The sequence below is a fragment of the Cherax quadricarinatus genome, chromosome 68 (assembly GCF_038502225.1).
Source record: "Cherax quadricarinatus isolate ZL_2023a chromosome 68, ASM3850222v1, whole genome shotgun sequence".
NCBI lineage: Eukaryota > Metazoa > Arthropoda > Malacostraca > Decapoda > Parastacidae > Cherax > Cherax quadricarinatus.
This window is the reverse complement of record NC_091359.1, coordinates 10431502-10439824: the sequence shown is the minus strand read 5'-3', so window position 1 is coordinate 10439824 and position 8323 is coordinate 10431502. Positions and strand designations below refer to the sequence as shown.

The following is an 8323-nucleotide window of genomic DNA, read 5'->3' as shown; positions in this document are numbered from 1 at the left end:
ATTATGTCTTCCTACTGAGAACTCAGTCCTTTGAGGCCAGTGCTTCCTCTGGTAATGTGCTGCTCTGTCTCTACTATCCCAGTGGCAGAGATAACGAGGAAACTTGGCAAACCTCTTTGGAGTTCCATCAAAAATGCCATTATTTTGAAGTCTCCAATAACCTCCCAGCCATACTTATCATAGTTCAAAGCTTCCAGTAGAAGTTTGACACTGTTGTAGTCCTCCTCCAGATGCACTGAATGAGCCAAGGGAAGAGATGGATACTTGTTTCCATTGTGCAGAAGTACAGCTTTGAGGCTTCTGGAAGAGCTGTCAATGAAGTCTCCACTCATCTGGATTGCATGCAATTCCAATTGCATCAAACAGGCCTGATACATCATTACAGTAGCACAACCTGTCTTCATTAGTGAAGAAGCTTGAGAAATGTTGGTGACGTTTTCTTTGGCATGTTATTTGCACACTTTCATCCACGAAGTCCCACTCCTTGAACCTTGAAATCAAAAGCTCAGTATTTGACTTTGTCAAACCAATATCTCTAATAAGGTCATTGAGATCTGTTTGGTTTGGGTAATAAGGATTCCTCTCAACAGCTGCATCCGTGAGATCATAGTCTTTTTCACTGTGTTCTTCATATTCTGATTTGCTGCTTTCTTCTTCTGACGGTTGACTTCTTTCTGGAGGTGTAAGTACAGGAAGATCAGTACTTTGTGGTACTGGTGCAAGAGAAGAACGAAGCTGTGGATAAGAAACAGCAGGTGCATTTTTCCCAGTTCGGCGTTTGGAAGGATCCACCAGACAGAAGTAGCAGTTGGTTGAGTGATCAGTGGGTTCACACCATATTCTGGGAACATCGAACTTCATGGCTCTTTTTCTCCTCTATACCATCCTGTAAAAGAACAGAAGAATTTGTTTCTGTTACATACATTTCATTTAAAAAATGTTCCTATTCAAGATTTTACCCTTTATATAACTAATGACTTTCTACCCTTCCAGTGTTTTCTTACAATGCACACAAGTAACATGATGTGCCCAGGTCTTGTCTTGGTCCCCAACTGGCATGCCAAAATATACTTTGTAAGCTTTACACATTTTTTTAGATGCTGTTACAGAGAACTTCTTTGCTCTTGTCTTATGTAGTGGAATGCATCTGGAGAATGATTGCAACCTCTTGATGCCATTTTACTTCTAATGTGTCTTCTCATTTAACCAGAGCTCAACTGAATGCTTGTTTGTGAACCCGTTTTTATATTTGCCAAGCAAAACCCTAGAACAATAGTTTTACATCAGTCGTTCTTGAAAGTGTTCCTGAAGTATCCTGACCACAAAAACAAAGTTCTGGGATCAAAACTGCTTTTTTTAAATTTTGTTTAGTTATAAAGAAATGGGAAATGATGCTTATTTTCAAGGAACACCACAAAAGTGAAATTTTTTTACAAAGTGTAATCTATGTAACTGTATTTGTGTACCTGAATAAACAAACAAGAGGGTGGATGGGAGACTTGAGCATTGAGAACCCTCAACACCTCCACCACAGACAACAAACCTTCACAACCTTCACACACCTCTTAAACCCTAAAGATACCCAGATGATGCACATCTGACTAATTCTTTATCATAAGTAAGTTTATTTGGGTACAGGTACACATAAGTATAGTTTTCATACATAGTAACATGTGTAAATTACGTAGGATATCCCCAAGAAAAATCAGACATTTTTTTTTCCGTTGGAGTCCTTGTAATATTATTTAAAGCCTAGCAGTAAGTTACAGCGGAACTCAATCATAATTATAAAGTTAAAACAGATAAGTAACTCAACTGTGTGGATATCAATTACTGTCAACACTCAATCTGTACATAAACACTGTCTCTAGCATCCTCATATTTTAGCACAGATGATGCAAAGGATAATAAAATCACTGCATGTATTGACTAGTATGTAGGTATCACCTAATTTAATAATATTTGTTGGCTCCTGAGACAGCCGTGGTGAAAAACAATACAGATAAACAGTGTATATTGTGGTGGTCCTCAGAATTTCAAACATTTATCATGGCTAGTGCCACAAGATTATCTCTTCACTTATTATACATTCCACACTAATATCAATCACTAACATATTCAACATTTGTGTAAATACAGTTAGGGTAAGTGAATGACCGTTAATAATAATAATAATAATAATAATATAATAAATAAAAATAATATTTCTACAAATACATGATACAACTTATACAGACCATAGCTGACATCAGTGCCATAATATATAGAAAGTTCCTGGTTATGCAGAGTATTTCGAGCAAATTAGGTTACTTTTGTCCCCAGGATGCGACCCACACCAGGTACCTATTTACTGCTAGGTGAACAGGGACAGTAGGTGTCTGAAGGAAACATCCTGATGTTTTCACCCGTACTGGGGAGTGAACTATGGACCTCAATGTGTGAGCCAAGTGCGCTACCAGCCGAGCTACGGGACACCTAATAGCATAGGAAAGTGTAGTTATAGTGAAATTAGTGGTTACTAGCCTTCTTGTACATTTTTTTAGCATTTTTCTCCATAAAGTCACAGAGTCAAGGAGTGATGATAGAAAATATGCTGCAGTTTTGCAGTTTTATATCAAAAACACTATAGAAGATCACATCTTAATCGACATTATAATCAACACCTGGAAAATTCTAGAGGGATTGGTCCCAAGTCTGCTCACACAAATTGTTCCCTATGAAAGTAAGAGGCTTGGGAGATGGTGCAAAATATCAGGAGTGCAATAAGTACACTTACGAAACTCAATAGCTGTGAAGGTACCAAGTCTTTTCAGTGTCCTCCCTTAATGCATCTTATCTTACCAACAGATCCCTTGCTGTCTCCAAGACAAAACTAGACAAGACAGCCAGACTGTGGTATTTATGTTGGACTTCATGCAGCTAGCACCAACAGCATGGTACTGGGAGGCCTGGTCTGGGACTGGGCTGCAAGGGCATTGACCCTTGGAGCACACCCCAGGTAGATTCTAGGTAAGTAAACCATGTTTACACAGGGCTCAGCTCCGAAGTTACTACCCAGAGCCGCAGTACATTTGTAGACAGTATGCCTACCCCATATCTGTTTCCCATAACTCCCGCTAGGGGAGGTGTCTCCATAGACCTGTGCTGCTGTCTGTTGAGGCTTAGGCCTATCTAGAGCTTGCTGGACAACAGCTTAGATCATCCTCCCTCATCTTGCAGACAGCCTACAGACAAGAAGTCCCTCCTGTCACTCTCCCACCAGGCTGGAGCCTGGTAGGGCAGCCTAGAATATACAGTCATAATATTAAAATCTACATTTCTGGATCAAATTGTACTTAATAGATACCCTGATCCACCATGAGGCTTGGTCACAGACCGAGCTGCAGGGGTGTTGACCCCTGAAACCCTCTCCAGGTATACACCTACAGTGAGCAAACATATACCAAAGATGTATGCTATGCAGTTGATAAATTTACAGCAAGGATAAAATAATAATATAAAAATGTAGGAGGCAGTCATCAGTTGGGCCCTCTGTTCATGTGAATAGGATAAGTTAATGTTGAAAATGGTATTAAATACCAACAAGTTGATGAGTAAGATGTGTGCAGCAGTTGGGTATCTTTATTATTGAAACATTTCATGTACACAGTAGGCATCTTCAGTCAAATACAGAGGCAGCAGGTGTAGTAGTGAAGTAAAAAATAGTGTAATCAGCCCATCAACATTGGAGAAATAGTATTTGAGGTGGTCAGTCCCTCAGCTACACTTGCTGCCTCTGTATTTGACTGAAGAAGCCTACTGTGTAGGTGAAACGTTTCAACAATAAAGATACCCAACTCTTGCACATGTGTCTTACTCAGGATAAGTGTATACTTGATGACAGTGCAGATAAGAAGACCCAGCCTTCACCACATGAGCTGAACGACTCACATGGGCTTAGCTCTTCACATGAAAAAAATGTATATGTAAACATCATAAGAGAGAATAATTGCTGTAGGAACCTAAATGCTAAAGTGAGAGAGAGTGGTGTATCTGGCATAGTAGGTAGGTTTGAAATGCCATGGGTAAATGATAATTAGGCTGCCTCTCATTGAATTATGTATAGAAAGAGGTTTGGTAAGAGGCTTGGAAAAGGAGTATAAATAAATATACTCCAAGGTATGATATAGAGCTCAATGACAAAAGTCTGTTACTAGTAGATAAAAAATGGTGGGTAGGTGCATGATTTTATAGGGGGTGACAGATCACCATTTAGTAGTAGCTACAGTGAGAGGGAGAGGAGAATGCGATCAGTGGGTAAAAGTAAAGTGAAATTGAATGAATTATGGTAAAGGAGAAGACAGGGTAAGATATAAGCAACTACTGGGAGAAAGGTGGTCTAGAGATAATAAGGGTAATGAGGAGGAGGTTGAAGAGATGTGGAGTGGATTCAGAAATGTATTGCTAGAAAGTGCAGAAATTTGTGGATTTACAAAGGTAGGTGCAGAGGTGTGATTGACAGAAGGATGAGGTAAAGAGGGTAGTAAATAGAAAAAAGTTAACATACGAGAGATTTTTACAATGTATAAGTAAGGGAGTGCAAAAGGAGATCCAGTGAGAGCATGGGTAAGGCTTTATCAACAAATTTTGCTGAGAACAAGAGTTTTGGGGTGAGATTAATAAGTTGAGAAAGCCTGGGGAGCAGGTGGAGTTGGCATTTAAAAATGGAAGGAAGATGTTAGATGGAGGGACAGAGGTACTCTGAAGATTGAGGAGCTGTTAAATGTTGATGAAGAATGGGATGCAATGATTTTATGAACTGGACAGGAAGGAACAGCATCTTGTATGAGAGAAGAAATGCCAGAAATGAATGTGGGAAAAGTGCCTGAGGTAGTCAGTGGAATGAAAGAGGGTAAGCAGCTGGAACAGATGGAATTAAGACATGTTAAAAGCAGGTATGGATATACAATAGTTTTGAATTGGTTTGTTTATTTGTTCAGTATATGAATGAAAAGAGGGAAGGTGCCTAAGGATTGGAAGAGATCCTGCATAGTCTTTGTAAAAGACAAATGGGGTCAAGAGAAAGTTTAAAAATTATACTAAAATTAGCCTGTTGAGTACATTAAGTAAGGTGTATATGGTAGAATTGTTACTGAAAGATTTAGGGGTAAGATGGATAGTAGGACTGCAGACAAACAAGGAGGATTTGGGAAGGAAAGGGGACATGTAGGCTATGTGCTTACATTGAAGCATAAAAGTGAACACTGCTTATATAACGCTAAGGGACTTTTTTGTCTCATTTATAGATTTAGAAAAAGCATATGTTGGATTGGATAGGGAAGAAATAATGCAATATTGCAAATATATGGGATACATAGTAGGTTAATAAAAGTGGTAAAGAGCTTTTATGTGGATAGTGAGGCTCAGGTAAAGATATGTAGAGGGGAGGATTATTATTTTCATATAAAGGTTGGTCTTAGACAGGGATGGGTGATGTTGCCATGGTTGGTAATGTATTTATGATGGGGTTTTAAGAAAGTGTGCTTGAGTGTTGGGAAAGATGTATGATTAAAGAATAATGGATCTGATAAAGAGTGGATGTTGTCACAGTTGCTCTTTGCTAATAACACATTTCTATTGAGAGAGTGTGAAGGCAAATTACATAGAAAAATTGATGTACTGATAGGTACGTAATTTTTCCCTCATGTAGTGTTCCCACCAACCTCCTCACCAACGTACTGTCCAGAAACAACAGTACATTTATTGCCTCCACTACTGTCTAGTACCTTACCAGAGACAAACATAACCATGATGCAGAAAAGGCAGGATTCTGCATCATTCCTTGCAAAGAGTGTGACAAACATTTTCTAGGAAACCTTAACAGGACATTATCACACTAGTCAAAGAACACCATTATGTGTGCAAAATCCATAATACATATAATGTAAATGCTATATATTGAGCCACCAACAAATCACCTTATAAAATGGACAGATGCTCAAGTAGCTACCCAACAACAAGACAAAGATGATGATGCTTATAATCTGCCATTATCAGCAATTCTAACATGACTACTAGCTTCAAGTTAGCTAAACCTTTAGCTTCCACCATACCTGCAAGTTATCCAGGTATCTGGGAGACAAAATAATAGTCCAGTGCACACCTAACTGAGCTCCCTCACTCCGAGATATTCCCATGAGCCTCACAATCCTTTGTCTGTATCTGTATATATATACTACTTCTCTTTCTTATGCATTCTTTACTGACTTGGTATTTACATACCATTCCAGTTCCATTCATCTTTCCTAATTCTTGCTTGATTTAAATCTGACAACAGAAATATGAAAATATATACCACATTTGAGTACACAGCCATACATAACTGTAGACCTGAAAACAAAGTGGAACTGCAATCTATACTATACAGATAAGATATAAAACATAAACTCTAGAGATGCATTTTACTATTCCACATCTGCACAACCAAAAGATCCTAACTGCCATGTGAGCAATACACAGAAGTCCACAGACAGCCTTAAGGGCCTCATCATAAGCAAAACATTAATTAGAATTCCTGTCTATTAAGTAATGGGAGAACTTAATACCTAATCTCAGTTTATCAGACAATTCTAAACTGCAAACTTCCTAAACAACATGTTTTCTTGAAATCTAATACTCAGATGCCAGAAATCAGATTTGCCAAGACATTTGCTTCCTCATTGGACCAAATATGGATTAGCAATAACCCTACAAAAAAATATTCTTCACTAACATAAGTTTTCTTAGATCAGAAAAAATATTTTTGCTAGTGATGATGTCATTGTTAAGGAGAATGCAACTATGAGATCTCTAAGTGAAAAAAATGTATACTCAGGCAAGTGTTTACACTTGTATGGCTTTCAGAAAAACTGTTAACAGGGATGGGGACAGTATGGGTGGTAAGGAAAAAGATCTGCCAGAGGTTTTCTTTCCTCATGCACACAGAAAGGCTTTCGAATTTCTCAATCTGTTAATAAGCAAATTATGGATTTAATCAAGAAATTTATTTTACCACAGACTTCTCTACTCCCTGTAATTATAATTTATGCCCAAAGAAAAAATGAAATCTTGTTGCAGTATTGTTGCAATGCTGAAGGGTTATGTTAATCATCAGTTTAACTAAATATTAAATAAATTCAATGAATTATAAAAATTAATTTTTAAGGTTTCACTTACTAATTGGACAGTGATAGGTGTACTCCATGGGTCTATTAAGATACATGTATATGTAACAGCAGCCACCACTGTTTATGTGATAAGGGTTAGACAATGCTTTGACACTTACATTCACTGTTTTCAGTTCTGTTAGGTCAGGGAGCCACTCCACAGTAACTTCTCACTGGGTCATTGCAAGGAGTATTATTTACCTTGTAAGAAATGTTTATTTCTCTGGTGTTATTTTATCTACAATTTTAATTATTATTTATTCCAGTATTCAAAGGCAAATACTGAACCCCACTGACAGATTCTTACTTTGCATGGTAGTTGCATACCTAAAAATCACATGCATCCTAAAAATGTGTAATATGAACTCCACAATGCAGAGGTAATGCTGTGAGGCACCCACACCATCGTATGTCCTCGGATCACGGTACAACACATAGCTCTGCTGGGTGTGTGATTCTTGTAGGATTGTATGGTCCAGTGGGTTAGAACGTCGTGAATTTTCGCTCACCATGAGGCGGGCTAGTTCGCAGTGTTGTTATTGATTAAATACCACTCGTTCGTGGCTACAATACTATATATACTGCTTGAGGAAGCTAGTACACCGAACGGTGAGTAGAATGAAATTAGCTCTGAGGCACCCACACCATCATATGCCCTCAGATCACAGTACAACACCTAGTTCTGCTGGTTGCGTAATTCTTGTAGGATTGTATAGTCCAGTGGGTTAGAGCATCATGAATTTTCGCTCAACATGAGGCGGGTTAAAAACAACATGGGTTCGATCTCCTGGCTAGTTACTTACAATAATATGTATACACTGTATATGTTAAAATAATATGTATATATAGTATAGTGTTTGTGTTTGTGTGTATACACACCTATATGTTGCAGGGGTCAAGTCATAGCTCATGTGCATGTGTGTGTGAGAGAGAAAGAGAGTGAGAGTGAGTGTGACTGACTCTAACACCCGTGTGCACTTCAGTTAAAAAAGTTTTAATAAGACCTAAACAAAAAGTTGCTTATGCATGGAAAAAAATAAATAAAATCTTAAACAATTAGTTTTTTATATTTGGTAATCAAGAAGATTGTCCATCTAGAGAGGCAAGATTGATATACTCTCTTAACCAGATTAAGGTAT

The 8323-nt window shown here is 38.1% G+C and overlaps 1 long non-coding RNA gene across 1 annotated transcript in view; it reads left to right on the top strand.

The window, feature by feature from the left end:
* The first annotated feature begins 1351 nt into the window (after nt 1–1351).
* The window catches only part of LOC138854761 (uncharacterized), a 30736-nt gene continuing 23764 nt past the window's right edge, over nt 1352–8323 (top strand). Inside the window, exons 1-2 of the long non-coding RNA XR_011393937.1 lie at nt 1352–1618; nt 2848–3009. This is a non-coding gene — a long non-coding RNA (uncharacterized lncRNA). The remainder of the gene's footprint in view (nt 1619–2847; nt 3010–8323) is intronic.